The sequence below is a fragment of the Mesocricetus auratus genome, unplaced genomic scaffold, assembly GCF_017639785.1.
Source record: "Mesocricetus auratus isolate SY011 unplaced genomic scaffold, BCM_Maur_2.0 Super-Scaffold_6730, whole genome shotgun sequence".
Classification (NCBI taxonomy): Eukaryota; Metazoa; Chordata; class Mammalia; order Rodentia; family Cricetidae; genus Mesocricetus; species Mesocricetus auratus.
Window position 1 is genome coordinate 102,908,535 of NW_024429184.1, and position 20,352 is coordinate 102,928,886.

A 20,352-nucleotide genomic window follows, 5' to 3' on the forward strand; every position below is an offset into this window, starting at 1 on the left:
ATGCTTCATGCACATGATAGCCAGAAGAAGATCCCTTGAAACCAGAGTTATAGGCTATTGTGAGCTGCCATGGGGGTGCTGGGAATGAAACCCAGGTCTTCTGCAAGAATAGCCAGTGCTCGGTCTAGTGGTAGATTAATTCCCATTTTCCTGAGGAATCTCCATACTGATTTCCAAAGAGGCTGTATGAGTCGGCATTCCCACCAGCAGTGGAGGAGTGTTCCTCTCTCTCCACATCCTCTCCAGCATAAATTGTCTTCGGTGTTTTTGATTCTAGCCATTCTGACAGGAGTAAGATGGTATCTCAGAGTTGTTTTGATTTGCATTTCCCTGATGGCTAAGGATGTTGAGCACTTTCTTAAGTGTCTCTTGGCCATTTTAGCCTCCTCTACTGAGAATTCTCTATTTAGCTCTGTACCCCACCTTTCAAGTGGATCCTTTGGTGTTTTGGAGACTTGTTTCTTGAGCTCTTTGTAAATTTTGGAGATTAGCCCTCTGTCAGATGTAGGGTTAGTGAATATCTTTTCCCATTCTGTGGCCTGCCTTTTTGTCTTTTTGATTGTGTCCTTTGCCTTACAGAAGCTTTTTAGTTTCAGAAGGTCCCATTTGTTAATTGTTGATCTCAGTGCCTGTGCCACTGGTGTTATGTTTAGGAAGTGGTCTCCTGTACCAACTCGTTGAAGAGTATCTCCCACTTTCTCTTCTAAAAGTTTCAGTGTGGCTGGATGTATGTTGAGATCTTTGATCCATTTGGACTTAAGTTTTGTACAAGGCGATAAACATGGATCTATCTGCAGTCTTCTGCATACCATTACCCAGTTATGCCAGCACCATTTGTTGAAGATGCTTTCTTTTTTCCACTGTACAGTTTTAGCTTCTTTGTCAAAAATCAGGTGTTCATAGGTGTGTGGGTTAAAATTAGGGCTACTATCACTAGACCCAGCAATTCCACTCTTAGGCATTTATCCAAATGAGGCAGGTTCATACAACAAGGGCATCTGCTCCACTATGTTCATAGCAGCATTGTTTGTAATAGCCAGAACCTGGAAGCAACCTAGATGCCCCTCAACTGAAGAGTGGATAGAGAAAATGTGGTACATTTACACAATGGAGTATTACTCAGCAGAAAAAAACAATGGAATCTTGAAATTCACAGGGAAATGGATAGCACTGGAAGAAACCATCCTGAGTGAGGTAATCCAGTCGCAAAAAGACAAACATGGTATGTACTCACTCATATATGGATTTTAAATATGGATCAGGATAGTGCCAGTCTGCACTTCCACAGATAGAGAGTCTGGGAAACAGGAAAGAACCTAAAAGATATGCATATATGCATAGTACCCAAGAGAAGAGGATGGAGACAAGATCCTCTGAATGGATGGGGAACACGGCGAGGGGGGGGGTAGTGGGACCTGGGAAGTATAGAGGGGTAAAGAGGAAGGGAGTTGGTCATGGGGGAACAGGAAGTTGAGGGGGTGGGGGTAAAATAGGGGGAAGAGGGAATCATAGGATCGAAGACAGATCAGGCACCAGAGTGACCTCGAGTGATCTAAAGGTATAACATCAATTGGCAAGCTAAGCAATAGTGGAAGGACCACCTCGAATGCCCATTCCTGATAATGAACTTGATGTCTATAACCATCCGGGAGCCTTCATCCTGTGACTGATGGAAGCAGAGGCAAACACACAACTAAGCACTGAACTGAACCCAAGGAACCCAGTGACAGAGAGAGAGGAGTGATGAGCAAATTGGCAAAGAATGGGCTGGCAAAACCAGCAGAGACAGCTGATCTGAACAGGGGAGTGCTCTTAGACCCCAGACCGACAGTGGGGAGGCCAGAATGGGACTGATCTGGACCCCCCAAATGTGAGTGTCAGTGAGAAGGCCTGGGCAACCTATGGGGCCCTGAGCTGTGGATCAGTGTCTATCCCTGGTATACAATCTGTCTTCGTGTGCCTATAGCACAAAGAGAGATGCTCTCTCAGCCTGGACTCTTAGGGGAGTGCCTTGACCCTACCAAGTGTAAAATGATAGACTCTAGATATCCCCTATGTGGAAGGATTTGGCAATAGGGTGGGAGGGAGGGAGGGTGGAAGGGGAGTGCGGGAGGAGGGGAGGGAGAGGGAACTGGGATTGACATGTAAAACAAGCTATTTAAAATTAAAAAAAAAAAGAATAGCCAGTGCTCTTAACCACTGAGCCAATGCTCCAGCCCATGATAAAATCGTAAGGGATAAATACGCACAAAAGGCAATTTTCCAGACAATGATATACAAATTTGCATATCTAGTTTTCACATTATTAAGGGGCATATAATTCTTTATCCCTTGACATTTTCCCTTCTAATGTATCTGATTTGCCTTTTTTTTCCTTTTCAGCTTCCCCTAATGCTGGGAGCAGAAACTGTCCCCTGAGGTCCAGTGTTAGGAGACCCACAGAATCAGATCTATGGTATTCGCGACTGTAGCTCTTAGCTCCTGTCTTTGTTCTATCTCTACAAAATCCCAGAGTCCCTACCCCAAAGGAAAACACCATTTCCACACCAGCAGCTTCTGTGTCTGGCTGCTCCAATCATTTAGCTTGGCTCCTTAGGCTCCAGTTGGGTGTTAATTCTGTGCAGGCAGTGGGTAGTTCTAGGGGCAGCAGCCCGAGCTCTTGAGTGACAATGGCAGGGCTGACAAACTAAGATGACTTTTATGCTAGGCCTTGACTACATCAGTCATGGACATGGCAGTCAGTGTAATCTTCCACTGTTAGCAGCAGTGAGCACCAGCTGGAGAGGAACAGCTCTTTAGAGCCCTTTAGACTTGACAGTTTCCCACAGCTCTTGCAGCAAGTGAGGACTGCAGCCTTTTGTCTTTGGATCTTCCAGTCTTCTGTCTTCAGCCTTGCATCTCTAATTCTTCTGTATTTCCACTGTTCTTCATCATTTCAGCTAACTTTTCTCCCATCTCTGGAGCTCTTCAGTGCACCTCCTGCTTCTATTGTCCCTAACATTGCTGTCCCCACTGCTCTCCCGACCACCCACACTGCTGCTGCCAGTTACAGTGGCTGCTGACATCTCTTCTAGTGTCACTAGTTCATTTCACTCTTTTCATGATAAAAAGCCACATTAGTCTAGAAAAGGCCATGTGTGACAAGTCTTGTATTTTGTTGAACGTTGCAATACAGGAAAGTATCCCCAGGTGACAGGAAAGCTGTGCAGAAGCCCATTTATATATCCAGAAAAGAGTGGTGTGGGTATGACATGCACATTTGGAGTTGCAGTGATGTGGGTATGACATGCACATTTGGAGTTGCATCTTGCACCAATCATAGCACACCTTCCAGTTATACCACTCACAAACTTTCCTATAAGAATCAATCAGGAATTTCTTTTGTTTTCCATATATATATATTGGTTTTTACGAGACAGTGCTTCTCTGTATTGTTTTGGAGGCTGTCGGTCCAGCCCAGCCTCGCACTCTCAGAGATTCACCTGCCTCTGCCTCCTGAGTGCTGGGATTAAAGGCATGTGCCACCACTGTCCATCTGGTTTGCTGCTTTTTAAACTCTTATCAGCATTGATTGTATAATGCACTGTATAAGGCAGTGCATATCATGTAAACCCATGGCAGGAACATTAGGATACAGGGCAATCCTCACCCTTCACTCCCTGAAATGAATGGGCATTGGGGTTCAGGAACAGTCCCCAGTTTTCCCCAGCCCCCAGCTGCTGGCCCAGCAGGCTTCAAATATCTATGTGGACAAGTGATTAGAGAAAGTGAGAAAATAAGAGTAAAAGGGGTTTGGGTGCAGGGAGGCAAGAGTTTATTGTTAGGGTTCAGAGTCATGAGGGACACTTGTCTTCATGAAATCATACTCTAATAAATCCTCATCCAGTACTGAGCACGAAGTTCATGTGAGCCACTGACGCGGTGCTTTGGAACTTGGGAGATTAAATAAATGTAGGGCATCAGTATCAGACTGAATATTTTTGTTCTTGCTGATCAGTCCTAAGGAGCTAGAGAGACAGTTGAGTGGGTGAAATACTTGCACAAAAGCATGAGGACCAGAGTTTGCGTGGGTATAGTGGCTGACTGTAATCAGAAGGCAGGGACAGTGATCCCTGGCCAAGCTGGCTAGCCAGACTAGCTCTGTATTCCATTCCATTGAGTTACCTAGCCTCAGTGAGTAAGGTGGAGAGTGACTCAGGAAAGGTGGAGAGTGACTGAGGAGGACTCTGGTGTCTGCCTCGGTCCTCCACATATACACAGGCATGTTCATACACATGGAAACATACCCACAAACACACACTTGGACTACATAACATAGACACATCCAACATGAATTGCCATTATAAAATAAAATAATTTACCTTTTAATTTTATTTTAATTAATTAATTTTATTCCTTCTTGAATAGATGACATGAACACAGGATATCAGTGGGGAGTATCCACAAAGGCATTTTTTTGACATTAGAGAATAATCATTATTTATTTGAAAATTTAAACTTATTGTATTTACTCTCATTATTATTGTGCCTGTGAGTGTAGGTGAGCATGTGGAGATCAGGGAACAACTTTCGGGAGAGGTCCTCCTTGGCAAGGGCTTTTATTCACTGGCACAAGAAGAACCGTTCCAAAGAAATGGGATGATCCTGGAGAAGAAGAAAATTACAGAAGATGTATGTGTGTGGGGGTACTTGTGTTTATTTTTTTTGTGTATTTGTGTATCTTTATTCATTTATTCACTTGTCATTATTTTCCAATTCCACTGATTGACATTTTTGGGGTGCAGGAGAACAAAGCTAAGCACCCCACGGTCTGCTCTCTCTGAGTTTACTATCTCTGAGGAAAGTGTGAGAAACTGGAGAGCCTCACATAAGGCAGGGGAGCAGGTTGGGAAGCTCCAACAGAGGCTGGCCAGAGACCTGAGCCCACGTCCCCCAAGTGCACTGCAAGCAACTCCACAGAGGCTGGAGAGTTAGGAACAGATCACTTGTCTGGCCCAGAACTGGTCAAGGACAAGGTAGGCGGGGTGGGGCAAGTGGCTGGAGGGCTTTGTCTGTCCATAGCTTTCCATCCAAAGCTGAGTACCCTGTGTGGATGGGGAGGATGGAGCAGTAAGGGACTGACAGGACAGCAGCTTAGTCATTGTTGTACCTGCTTTGTAGACCAGGCTGGCCTTGAATTCACTATTCTTCTGCAAGAGCCCACTGAGTACTAGGATTGTCGGACTGTCCAGATTGATGGAAACCTTCCTTATTGATAGGCTTATATTGTTTTCAGGGTTTTGTTGTCATGGATGGTGTGTGACATCTCAGTAAGAAGGCTGGTAAAAAATGTGACAGGAAACAGATAGAGAGGGATCATGGGAGAGTCAGAAGTACTGATTTAGATAGGAACAAGAAAGGCTGGCAACGCTGGTGTGGGGTGAGCTCGACACCACACATCCTCGCAGAACCCCCAGGCAGTGAGAACAGGCCACAGGGCCAACCAAGTGCATTCCATCTTGCAGACAAGGTTAAAAACAATAAGAGCCAGACTGCCATGGGGAGCACAAGGTGGGACACCTGCTTCTGGTGGGACAAGTTATGAAGAAATATCATACTATCAAATAACACATTAATATATTTGCCTGGCAAAGGTTCAGTATTTGCTGAGTGCTATTTATATTTAATTCAATCAAACACATACAGGAACATTATTTTCTGTTTGTTTTTACTTAAATTTTTGTTTTGTTTTGTTTTTTGAGACAGGGTTTCTCTGTGTAGCCCTTGCTGTCTTAGAACTTGCTTTGTAGACCAGGCTGGCCTTGAATTCAGAGACCTGTGTTGTGGAATATTATTTTAACTGGGCAAAAATAAATGTGTTACATTTGTTTACACTGCCTTTGTTTAATTATATAAATATAATTAATAATAAATGCTGCATTTGTTTCATCTTGCCTGCCTAAGGCACCTGATTGGTCTAATAAAGAGCTGAATGGTCAATAGCTAGGCAATAGAGGGATATGCAGGGCTGTCAGGCAATGAGAGTAAGTAGAAGGAGAAATCTAGGCTCCATTTGAGAGAAAAGGGAGGAGAGAGAAAGAGAGAGAGAGAGAGAGAGCAGACAGACAGACAGACAGACAGACAGACAGACACCTAGGGCCAAAAGCCAGTCAGACAGGAGAAACAGTGAAAGTAAGATATATAAAATGAAGGAAAGGTAAAAAGCCCTGAGGCGAAACATTGATGAGGAGAAACAGATTAGGTTATAAGAGCTAGCAAGAAACAAGCAGAAACTAAGACAAAGCATTCATAACTAATAACAAGTCTCTGTGTCATGATTTGGGAGCTGGTTGGTGGCCCAAAAGAAAGCCTGCTACAGTCCTGCCTGCCTGCCTCTGCCTCCTGAGTGCTGTTTTAAAAGTGTGTGCCATTACTGGCATTGCTGTTTATTTTTAGATGCACTTTAGAGCAAACATAAGAGAAAGACTATTTGTTAAATTACAGGTGTGTGTGTGTGTGTGTGTGCGTGCGTGTGTGTGTGTGTGTGTGTGTGTGTGTGTGTGTGTGTGTGTGTGCGCGCGTTGCATACAGCAATCAGTTCTCTTCTACAGTGTAGGTCCTGGAGATCAAACTCAGGTGTTGGGCTTGGTGGGCTTTGAGCACTGAACCATCTAGTGGGCCCTAAAGCTGTGTCTTTACACTGCACCAGGAGATGTACAGGAGAGAAAACAAGCAGATGAAAAGCAAAACCAGAAAGCTGATGAAAATGGAAGCTAGCAGAGACTGTGAGAGGCCTCAGATTCAGCCAAACAAAAAACAAAGCAGGCAGAAATCTCCTTCATAAAATGCACTGAATCTGTAAAGACATGAAAAACAAGTCTGAACGTAGATTTCCTCAAACATCCTTATGTCATTAAGGCCCTTGATGCCTGAGGTAGCATTGTTCCTGGATACCTTTATACTACACCATCAATAGTCCCAATGAAACTGTATGTTTAACCAAATTTTAGAAATCTTGGTAGAATTTTGAGACTCTTAAGTAATGTCAGTAGAACAGAAATATGGAAATCGGTGACACAGTGAACCTTTTATAGAATTGGTCATGGTGTATGGCTACATGACACCCTCTTGAAATTCTTTTAAGGAACAGATCCTGATTTACATATATATGTATATATATATTATATATGTATATACAGATTTACCATAAAACAGCAATAAATGTGCTGAGGAAAGAACAAATTTAATAATACTGAGATTGTGAGGTCCATCAACCTGTTAGATACACTGTCTTCAAATGAAAATTCCCACACCTTGAAATAAAGAACAGGAGACAAATCAGCCAGGGGAGCTCGTGGGAGCAAAGGCTGTCACAGCGGGACTAAATGGTGGTAATTTAAAGTCTTAGATGATGCTTATGCTTCCTGAACACACACTCTCATTTCTGCAAATGTATTTTAAGGAAATTATCATTGACACACTTAAACTTTATTTATTTAGTTGTTTTGCTTTTGTTTTTGTTTTTTGAGACAGGGCTTCTCTGTATATCCCTGGCTGTCCTAGAACTTACCAGGCTGACGGCAAAATCAGAGATCCACCTGCATCTGCCTCCCAGTGCTAGGATTAAACACATGCACCACCCCTGTCCAGCTTGATGCACTTAAAGTTTTAGTAATAAGTATGATAAGGGGGACATTTATCATTTTTTAAGTATATATAACAGAAAGAAATGATGGAATAAATGATAGCACTCCCACATAATGAAATACTAAAGAGCTACAAACAGAAAATGATAAGATGTGTCCCTAAGATTTCTAAGACTTTGATTTGTAACAGCACATTTCCCCTTCCCTGTGACATAGGTGACTGCTTTTTTCTGTCCATAGCAGAGGATATGAAAAGGGGGGTTCAGTGCCTTGTTTAGTAACTAGAAGAACCAGTAATTTAACCAAATAGCCCACCCCTGCCTTGCCTTCCTATACACTGCAACTAAAACTATCATGTAACAGAACTGACCAAATTTATTTAGAGTGGCTTACAGGCTGTGGTGCGACAGTGGATATCTCCCAACAGAAGGCCAGGGGCAATCAGTTCGTGAGACCTGATGTCTCAGGGGTCCCAATCTGGTGCCGGAATCCTGGAGAACTGCTAGTGTTCAGGCTGTGCTGGAATCCCAAAAAAGTGGGTTCTAATACACCTGAGGGAATGCCCCAGCAACAGGATGGGTGAACTTACCAGTGAGAATGAGACAAGCAGGCAAAGAGTGAAAGCTTCCTTTTCCCGTGTCCTTTTACATGGGCTGTCACCAGAAGGTGTGGCCCAGATTTGAGCTAGATCTTCCCACCTCAAATGGTCCATCAAAGAAAATCCCTCACAGGTGTGCCCAGCTGCTTGGGTTTTAGTGGATTTCAGTTGGAGTCAAGTTGACGAGCAGTATTAGCCATCACAATAATAAAAGATCCACAGTGCAGTAAGTATGCAGAAGGAGCAGGCAGGACTAAAGCCATTTTGCTAAAACCATGTATGTGTGCAGAATGACAGTAAGAACCAAGAAAGAGAGTTTGTCCTCTGCATCTTTGAGTGTTGCTTCCTTGCAGTCAACCAAAGAACTGTAGACCATTTTAAAAACCTATATCTATAATGAACATACATAGACTTTCTTTTTATCATCCCTAAACAATTCAGAACAACTATTTACAAAGCATTGGCATCATGTCCGAAGTTACAGGTCCCCTGGAGATGACTTCATGTGCACAGGAGGCCGAGCATGGCTGTGAGCAAGGGGTTTACATGTTACATGGGAGACAAGCGTCAGCAGACTGTCTAGGCATCATGGGGGCTTGGAACTGGACACCGAGATGTCAGGAACACTGTGTTTTCTCTGAGTATTTTTTTATTTAACTTTTTACACATGTCACTTCAGTTCCCTCTCCCACCCCTCCTCCCTCGCCCTCCAATCCTCCCAACCCATCACCCCCTTCCACCCGGCCTCAGCTCCCCAGGGAGGGCAAGGGCCCTCCTGCAACAGTTGTGGCCAAGTAGTCAAGGTTGCAGTGCTCCTTATAGCTGTGATCTGGTTTCCTCCAGGTATTCATGATGCCTTCAAAATCAGTAGGCTGCCATAATGACAGCCCATCTTCTCACCAGCAGAGACTGTGCTGTCTGTCTGAAGGAGTAGAGTCAAATAGCCAAGTCTCCCAATGGCTTAACCTATCTGAAAGAAAATGAAACATATATGGGTGCTTAATATTAAACATCTGTTATTATCATTAACACACTAACTACTCAACTCCTAGCTGAATGACTTTGGGAGAGCTCAGCTATTCTATCTGCCTCATGGATAAACAAAAAATAGATTCCCTTTTCTCATCATGACCATTCACTTCTCTGATTGGGCGCTGGTGATGGTGGATGGCAGAGTATAGCTTGGTGAGACTTCCAGAGTTAGGTAGGCCTCAGCCCTATGACTGCTAATAACATCTTCATCAGTTATGTCTGAAAACAAAGACAAATTCCAAACCTTATACTGTTGCTTGTCTACTCTGTTCTTTCTCAGATGTCTGTCTATGTGACCTTATAAACAGGTTGATAAACACATATGGCTTACACGTACCATTACCAGGCATTTAGCAACTAGCTATAATCAGATTGTTTTTGTGGTCATTTTCTTCTCAATACTTTGGCTAGTCCTTTGCCACATGATGTCTGTGGTCCAGCAATGTAATTTGGTGAGGATTAGATAATTTCCATTTTCTTCTTTTAATTATGTGTACCTCCAGACTCTCTCTCCCCACAGCTATGATTTATATACAAATAGATAAAATGCAGACAACATCTCATTTGTTTTTCTTCTCTTTTTTTTTTACAAATTTGAATTATTAATTTTAGAGAAAATTTCATGCGTTCATATTGGGAGCTCAGTGTTTGCAAATTGTGTAATTATGATATATTTTAAATAAGTATTTATTATTATGGAACTATTCATACGTTCTAAAATGTCACATTTTTCTACTTAAATTTTTGCTTGTACACAGAAAAGACTACAAAAAATATGACTTGATTAGGCTTCACTCAGTATCAAACAATTGTATTTAAGTTCTTGAAGAACTTAAAAATTACTGATGCTGTTTTAATTCTCACTCCACTTTCTTAGATGTAAGGTAAAATATAATAAATCCTATTTTAATAGTTTGAAACTTTTCAGCTATTCTGTTTTGAGCCTAGAGGTTCCATAACTCTGTAATGTTTTATTATATTCCATATGAAAATAATGACTCTCAATGGGGTAGAATTGAGAGTCCAGAAATAAATCAAAACTTATATAGTCAGCTAATTGTTGACAAGAGGTACCAAAAAGACATAATAGGGAAAGGATGCTTTCTTGGCACATTGCTGTTGGGAAAACAGGGAGTCCAAATGGAGAAGAGTAAAGCTGACTCTTCTGCTCACACGGTGCACAGAACTCAGTTCCAGAAGGACTAAAAGCCTAAGATAGGGACCTGAACATGTAAAACTAAGAGAAAACACAGAGGAACAGTTAGTTAACATTGGCCCTCGCAACAATTCTTTGGTGTTCACATCCAAAGTGCAAGCAGCAAAAGCAATGTCAAGCTGAAAGTCTTCGCATAGCAAAGAAAACACTCAATAAAATGAAAAGGCAGTCAGCAGACTTGGGGCGAGTATGTGCTTAGGAATTAATCTCCAAAATCTGTAAGGAGCACTCAGAACTCCATGGTAAGATGATCTTCTAAAAATAATATTTAAATGAGCAAAGACTCTGAGTAAAAATTTTGCCAAGTAAGGCATAAAAATAGCGAGCAGACCCAGAAGGTGCACAACGTCCCACTCATCAGAAAATACAAAACAAAACCCAGATGAGTGTCCACTGGGTCAGTGTGGCTATTACTGGATAATATCTGTGAAAACCAAGTGGTACAGCCACTGTGGCAAACAGATGGGATGTTCTTAAAGGAGTTCAAAACATGGATGTGATGGTGGCCTGGCTGCCTGTGCACCCCTTATGAAGCTGTTTCTATTGCTGGAGAGGACAGACTTCATGATATAGAGGGACCAGTGCTTGGTCAAGAGAATTCTGAGTAGCTACACTCAACCTGTTAGAACCTCCCAAGAAACTGTTTAGAGTTTAAAACAATACTAGTATAGAGAGCTTGGTGTTCTTCTGCTTATACACCCAAACAGCACGCAGTCACTACCTGGCAGAGTTCCTCTGTAATGTTCCCTTCCTAATCTTTAGGTATTATTCACAATTGCCAAGATGTGGAAACAATGTGAATACCCATCACCAGATGAAAGGGTAAGGAAATACGTGTATACTGGAATAGAAGTAATCCTAAAAGAGAAAGAGATTCTGTCATTTGAGGCCATATGGATGACTCTGGAATACATTACATGAGTAAAATAAATCAGACCCAGAAAGAAAACTACTACAGGATCTCGTGTGTGAACTATTACAAAAGTCAAAGGCACAGAAACAGAGCAGAACAATGGGTCCCAGAGGCAGGTCCATGGCAGTATGGGGCAGCTCATACTTCTGAATCATCCATAGTCCTGCAGTCCATGAAGGTGCATCAATTTCGTGTCACAGGGCCCCGTTCCTTGGCATCTGACAAGTTCAGTATGAAATTAATTATAAAGCCACTCCCTGTCAGTATGAGAACGGGGGAATGTATTCAGTTTTGCGAAGAGCATAAGGCCTCCACCCTTTCTCCCTTCCCATGCTGCTGGCTGTGTGCCTCTTATTCTCCAGTGCTCATTTCAAGAGTCACCTCCATGAAAAAGATTGCCCTAGCCCTCCCTGCTTTATTCCCTATCCCACCAGTGTTTTCTTAAACATTCTAACCAATGTATTAATGTTTACAAGAGTACATAAGGCAAAACTGGGTGTCTCGATAGATATCTATTATTATGTCATTATTAACCCCAGTGGGGCCAGAAGCAGGACACTTGCAAAGGCTCTAGAGAGGATACTCATGTGTCTTCTTCTGCCTCAAAGGCAGTCACAATCCTGGCATCTGTACCGTACCCTAATTTGCACAGTTTTTAATCCTCTGGAATGGTGTGTGCTTTGAGGGTCTGACTTTCTTGTTTCATTTATTACTGTGATGCTCCATGTGGCTCATTCATTTCCTTTGCTGAGCAACTACAACAGTTTTCATTATATACATATACTGTAGTATAATGATTATTATTATAATTAATGAAAAATGTTTCCAATTTCAGACTATTACAAGTAATCCTGCTAACAAACACTTTTGTTCCTGTGTTTCAATACACAATATGAATACATATGCATTTCTCTGGAGGTACATATCTAGGAATGAATTACTAACTTGTAGAATAAGAATTTTCATATTTAATATGCACGGCACACAACCTTTCCAAATGGTCAAATTATTCCAAGCTTCCATTGAACTCTGGGAGTCCCATACCCATGCCAACACCCAATAATGAACATTCAAAGTCAAAGCCACTATAGAGGGTTTGTTTTGCAATTCATTGAGGTATTGACTTGCCTTGTCATAATGACTAATAAATCTTAGTCTATTTTCATGTTGATCTTCCATTGGATTCTCTTTGATGAAGAGAATGCTCAAGTATTTTGGCCATTTTCCTTGTATGTTACCTGTTTTTTCTCCCTAATTTGTAAAGGATCTTTACAGATTTTGAATATGAATCCTTGGAAGACACATATATTGCAAACATCTGCTACATTCTGGCTAATGTTTCATTATCATATTTTGATAACTAGAATTTGATTCCGTTTATAAATATTTACTTTATGGTTGGTATTTCTATGTTTTGTTTAAAAAGTATATATTTATTCTTCAAGATACATTCTTGTTCAGTCTTCTAGAAATATTCATACTTAAATGTACAGCACACCTGGAGTTGATGCTTCGATTTGATATGAGATGAAAATAAAATTTTCCTTACTCACAGTTGTTATCATGATTGAAAATGGGTGCTCTTTCTCCAGTTCCGAGCAATGCCATGTTTGTTATAAATCGAAGGTCTGTTTGGATGTGGGCTTGTTTTCAACTCCTCTGCAATGTTTCCTTGGTTTCTTTCTCCATTTTTTCCAACACCATATTATTTTAGTAACTGTAGAATTATGATGCATCTTGATATCTACTCATAAATTTTCCATCCTTGATCTTCTGCAAGGCTCCTCTGTCTTTTCATGTTTCCATATACATTTTAGACAGCTTCTTTGTTTTCAAATGTGTGTACACACACACACACACACACACACACACACACACACAGAGAGAGAGAGAAATATATATATAGAGAGAGTTGACTATTTTTAAATTCTAAACCTGACTAGAGCATTAGGATAATAAAAATACAGCCTCACTCACAAACACATTTTTAAAAATGGCAGTAATATTAGAGACCTCATTATAGTCATCAGATTTATGTTTAAAAACCTTATTCCTGAAGACCAGATTTCATAGTAGCAGAAGGTGCTATGCAATCTGCCTAGAGAAGGAAACACCCAACAGTCTTACTCACTTGTGATGCCTATGAGCCACAGACAATAATTAGTATGGCAAGATTTCTAAAAGTGCAAAAATGGCACTCCTATCTTGGTGGTAACCAACAGCTCTCTAATTGGATTTAAGACCCACTTAACAGGAGAGAAATCATGCCAAATACTGTAAACTTTGCTAGCTACCAAGAATAGTGATATCACTGATCTTGGAGGAAAATCTACTGTTGCTACTTTACTCAACTAGTAAATTTATGGTAAACTGTAACTCCTAACTTCATTCTAAATCCTTAACTTTTTACCCGTTAGTAAGTATAGCTCTCACCCCTCCTCAAAGACTTCTCTTTGAAGCAGACCTAGACCCCCTGTTGTGTGCCTTCCTGGGGGAGGCACTACATGTATCTACTTACTCCAGTTAGGGAGTCCACAACAGACCAAAGTACGGATACCACCAAAGTTCAATTTGATGAACCGATGACTTTTATTAGGGTTACTTACAGGAATGTGAGTGAGGCATTACTTACATGAGCAAAAGTAGCTCAAAGAGCTGCATCGACAAAGCCCACCCCAGTATGGGTGGCATGGGGACCTATACTACACTGCACAGCCTGTGGAAAACTCAACAGGATAGTGTCTTTCTAAGTAGTTCTGGTTTTAAACGGCTTCCAGGCAGCTCAGCTGGTCTCGGCTTCTTCCAGGCAGCTTTGGCTTCTGAAACTCTTCTTTGCACCTTGGCTCCTCTGAGAGTCTTTGCAGCTTGGCTTATCTGCGAGAGACTCTCAATCACATACTGAGGGTTTAAGCAAATCTGATCCGTTTCAGGGACTTCCTGAAGCTATTTTTAGTTTGTTTACCTCCCTTCTTAAGGAGCTTCCCTGCAGGGAGGCAATGTTTCAGTCTCCAAGGAAACTGTTGCACAACATCCTCACAGAAAACCACAGCTGTTTAAAATCAGTGCACAAGTGGTCATAGGTACCCAGCTCCAGCTGAAACATCTGCAGCATAACCCCAACACCCCAGTTCAGGGAATAATGCACAAAAGGGGTCAGAAGGATTGTAAGGTCCAGAGGACCAGGAAGCCTTCTGTGAGATGTGTCCCCTAAAAATGACTGGCAAATTTTACTCATGATACCTCAATAACACGGATTCCTAAACAACGACAAAACCAGTAGACACATTAATATGAGAGGAGCAAATCTGACAGGGCCCTAACCATAGACAAAGAACTACAGACAACTGAAGGATGTCGGCAGAGGGAGAATGAATTTTTCCAAGAGGTGACCACCTGCCCAGTTAATTACTCAATAGTGGGTGGTCAGCCCTGAAATCAAATATGTAAAAGCACACCTTTAATCCCAGCACTTGGGAGGCAGAGGCAGGTGGATCTCTATGAGGCCAGTCTGGTCCACAAAGAAGTACTCAGACAGCCAGGGCTGTTACACAGATAAACCCTATCTCCAAAACCAAACCAAACAAACAACAACAACAAAACAAAAAGAAAGAAAGAAAGAAAGAAAGAAAGAAAGAAAGAAAGAAAGAAAGGAAGGAAGGCAATACCAAACAGACTCAGCAGGTTATGTTTATGAGTTTAAAAGCTATATATGTATAGAACAATAATAATTAAACTAAAAGAGGCCATGGATTTCAGTGAGTGGAGCTGTGCTGGGTGGAAGGGGCGAGAACTGTTGTAATTTTATTTTAATTTTAAAAAATGTCAAAAATGTCTCTAACTGATGCTCATGCATGGCAAACTACTTAGCATCCCTCTGCTTCTAGTCGGTATTTTGTAACCCACTTGTTCTAGTTTTGAGGGTAAATGAAATAATTTTTATAAAACTCCAGTAAGAGTAGCTCACTGGAGGCAATGGAAGCTGGGTATTATTGTTGTTCTTCAACAATAGCACCCTTTCATTTAACTTCCTTCAACAATTCATTATTATGTGTCTATTTCCCTTGTGGCATCATGAGCTCTGTGTGGGTACCACCCTTGGATTGGACTAAGGTCAACAGCAGTCCATCCCTACAGGATGCATGCTTTAGTGACGGATCATGCATATCCTAAATAGCAAAATGTTAGATTTATTGAGGAACACATGGTGCCAGACCGTCTACTTCGCATATGCGCACAATAACTTACCGCCCCATCAGTGACTAAGCCTTTATATGCTTTATTCATGCTTTTTGCCCTCTGTCCTCAGAACAAGTTGACTACACTTCAGGGGGTGAAGGTTTGTTGGCTATGTGCCTGTTCATCTCAGAAGGAAAAGCCTCTCTGAAATGAAGAAAGAGTTTTAGGCTGATGTAGAAGATGGAGGAAGCAGTGCTATGGGGTGGCTGACAAACAGACCTATCTTCGTTTTTGATGATGTGATTAAACATTCCAATAAAAGCAACCCAAGGAGAAAGGATCCACTGTAGCCTACTATTCCAGCACACAGTCATAGCAAGGACATTCAAGCAGCAGAAACTCAACAGTTCTGGTCACATCAGAATCACAGAGAAATGACTGAGGGCATGCGGAATTCTCACTCAGACTTCTCTAATTCATTACAGTCGATGGCCCCAAACTAAGGAATGATGTTGCCACCTTTAGCCCTGGTTTTCACATATCAATAAAGGCAATCAAAACATCCTCCCCATACATGAGTGAGTACATACCATTTTTGTCTTTCTGTGACTGGGTTACCTCTCTTAGGATGGTTTCTTCTAGTCCCATCCATTTGTCTGCAAATTTCAAGATTCCATTGTCTTTTTTTTTTTTGCTACTGAGTAGTACTCCATTGTGTAAATGTACCACATTTTCCGTATCCATTCTTGAGGGACATCTAGGTTGCTTCCAGGTTCTGGCTATTACAAATAATGCTGCTATGAACATAGTTGGAAAACATGTCCTTGTTGTATGAATGCACATCCTTCGAGTATATACCTAAGAATGAAATTACTGGATCTTGAGGTAGACTGGTTCCCATTTTCCAGAGAAACCGCAATACTAGTTTCCAAAGTAGCTGTACAAGTTTGCATTCCCACCAGCAATGGTTAAAAGGATTATCAGCTTACAATTCACACCTCCAGGGAAGCTAGGAAACAAGGAAGTCCATAAGAGAGACATACACACTCCCCCAGTATATCAGAAAGGGACAAGAACCCCTGAACAAATGAGAGTATGGGGGAGGGGGGATGGAGGTAGGAGAAAGAGGGGAGAAGAGGAGGGAGGAGGAGATGAGGGATCAGGAAGGTTGAGTCCAGGGAAGAATAGAGGAGAGCAAGAAAAGAGACACATCAATAAAGGGAGCCACTATAGGTTTAAAGAGAAATCTGGCACTAAGGAATTGTACAGAGATCCACAAAGAAGACCCCAACTAGGATCATAAGCAGTAGTGGAGGGGCTACCTTAAATGCCTGTCCCCTATAACGAAAAGGGCGACTTCCTTAAATGCCATCCTAGAGCCTTCATCCAGTAGCTGAAGAAAGCAGAAGCAGAAACCCACAGCTAAGCACTGAGGCATACTCCTGAAATCCAGTTTCAGAGAGGGAGAAGTGATGAACAAAGGGGTCGAGACAACGCTGGGAAAACTCACAGAAACACCTGACCTGTGCAACTGGGAATTCATGGACCCCAGTCTGACAGCTGGGGAACCAATATAGGACCAAACCAGGCCCCCTGAACATGGGTGTCAGTTGGGAGCACTGGACAGTGTAACCAGGATGTATCCCTAGTGCACAAATGGACTTTGGGAACCCATTTCCCATGGTGGGATACTCTCTTAGCCTAGACACACAGGAGAGGGCCTAGGCCCTGCCCCATATGACTTGACAAATTTTAATGATCCCTCCTGGAAGGCCTCACCCTCCCTGAAGAGTGGATGGGAGGATGGGATGGGGTTGTTGTTGGGGGCATGTGATTGATATGTAAAATAAGATTGTTTTTAATTTAAATAAAATGTTTATATATATTTTAAAAAAGCATCCTCCCCCCCAAGCCCAACCTGATCCAGAAAGTTCTTTATTGAGACTATTTTCACAGATGGTTCTATATTTTTTGAACCCATGTCTCCAGTGATCTGATAGTCACATTCATTTTCTATAATAGTTGATGGATACACTATAGTGTTAAACAATTCTCCCAATATCTATAATTACAGAAATAATACATAGGGAATGTGCTACTAATCTTTATGTTGGCAATAAAAAAGCCTTAATGGTATAAACGTAAAAGGGTTTTATTTTATAAATGTATTTAATGACATTTCATTGTCTTCGAATTTTAAACATCTTCAACTTCACTTAAATAAAATTTGCTTTTAAAAATTAATTTATGAGCCAGGTGTGGCGGTACATGACTTTAATTCTAGCACTTGGGAGGCAGAGGCAGACAGGATCTCTGAGTTTAAGGACAGTCTGGTCTACAGAGCAAATTCCAGGGTAGCCAGGGCTACACAGAGAATTCTTATCTTAACAGTAATAGTAATTGATTGGGCTATAGAGATAGGTCAGTATGTAGAGTGTTTGCCACCCAGGCATGAGGGCCTGAACTCAATTCTAGAACTCATGCTTTATGTTTGTTTTGTTTTTAAAGCCCAGTGTGGTGGCACACGCTTGTGGCACCAGTGCCAGAGAAACCCAGACAGATGCACAGCTGGTCCACCTCATCAGCCAGCCTACCTCCATTGAGCATCAGGTTCAGGAAATCAGCTTGTTTAAAAAGAAAGGGTGAATATCTCCTGAGAAACTGCACTTGACATCTTCTGGACATCACATGCACACACACATACATTGTAGGCATTTTGGGTGGATTGGGTGGGACAGGTATTCTGGCACTCAGGAGTCACAGAATACTGAGTGTTACACAGCTCAGATGGAAAGGTATCCTGGAGCTCGGGAGCCAAGGACTACTACAGGTCGCAGTAAGCATAGCAGCTTACAGCCTTGCCTCAGGGAAAGGCTTCCCCAGTATATCGGCTCTGCTCTGGCAGGACAGCGTCTTCCAGCTGGGGATGTTTGCCCAGTGTAGCAGTTTTGGTCCTGCAGGAGAAGGGTTCCCGGGTGAAATTGCTATAGTTCAGGTCTGCTCTCCGGAAAGTAGAGAGCCCAATGTAGCAACTCCACTCGGGAGGGGAAGGTTTCTGGGACAAAAGTGTTACAGCCCTGCTTGCTCTGCTCTCTCTGCTCTGCCCAGGTCATCTCTGCTCCACCGCAAAGGAAGGTCTTCACCCAAAGCTCATCGAAGGGGGTTAATGGGAGGGAAGAATCCAGGAGAGTGGCTGCCCTCTGCCAGAGCCGGGTAGTGTGAACAGCCACAAGCTGAACAGCCACAGGCTTTATATAGGGCTTCCAGGGTGGGGATTGGTCAGATTTCAATGCTGAGCTCACATTGGCTAGAGCTCCTGCTCAAGGACTGGGTAGTTTTCTGAATAGGATTAGGGTCAGATTTGGCTCTGGTTTCAGGGCTAAAGTGTGTTTCTTTCTCTGGTCCTTTTTAGCCTTTTGGCTCTAATTTTTAGGGTCAGGGTGTATTTCTTTCACTGGCTCTGATTCCAGGGACAAAGTGTGTTTCTTTGGCACTGGTTTCAGGGTCAGGGTACATTTCTTTGGTTCTGGTTGCAGCGACAAAGTATTTCTTTGGCTCTGCTCAGGGTGTGTTTCTTTGGCTGCCCCTTTCCCTACACATAGGCGCATGAACATATGTGTACCAACATGAATGCTCATGCTCACAAACGGATTTATAGAAGTCAAGCACAATGGTCCATGCCTACAATTATGGCACTTGGGAGGCTGAGACAGGACAATAGCCGTGAATTAGAGACAGGTCTGAGTTATATGGTGAGTTTCAGTTCATCCTAGACTACAGAGGGGGAACCCTGACCCAAAACACCTATGCAAACAAAGCAGACAAGTTAAGCTATAGCTTCTAAATGCTTAAACATATAGTATAAGGACTTTCATTTATACTCTTGACAGGACCTGGCAAAAGGGAGATGGGTCTATTAATAAATTCAAAGACCAGGTTCCATTCACTAGCGACCCAGTCCGTAAATAACAGTCAGGAAACTTGTCCCTACAAATGCTCAGTCCCTATACTCTCCCTGTGAAGTGGAACACTGCAATGTTGTCGAGTACTTCTGAGCCGATAAGCCTTTGGCCATCCTGAAATTATACTTTCAGATGTGATGACGATGAGGGTCTGTATGCTCCGGCTTCGAGTAGAGCCACTGCAGGCACCGACATGCTGCCAAATGCTTGCTTCTCCCTTCGTAACCACTTCCTTCCCCCACTGCACTGGCGATCCTTCCCAACCCATCTCCTGGGACGATCGGATTCGACAGAGCCGGAAACCTGGTAGAAAGGTTAATGCGATCGGATCTCAAACCTGGAAAGGCTTAAATTCGAGGGTTTAGTTGCTAATTTTAGTCCCAGGGTAGCATATTCACAAAGTATACTATGCCTCTGTTTAAATAATCTTCCTTAATGATGATGGAAAGGAAAAGAAATTAGTTTAAAGATGTACTGGAGACAGACAATAGTTTTGTCGTCAACCTTTTGGTTTGTGCTTATGCCGGTTTAACTTGTACAAACATGGCCACACGACACTCCCAGCTTAGGGGGAAAAGACCAACACAATTTTAAATTTATCACAAGATGTAAAAAGTGTGATATAGACCTCCCACCGAGTTCCTCTGGATTAGTTTAAACCATCTCTGCCCTTAAGTCGTGGCATTTCTCTTAAAATTATCTTTTTTTTTTATTCCACAGTCCTTCACCCAGAAAAAAGAATAGAATGACAATACTACTAATCAATTTGGTTTTAAGCATCTCGCTGTGTTTTAGGGCTTAAGACAAGATTTTTTTGCTCAGGTTGAGCG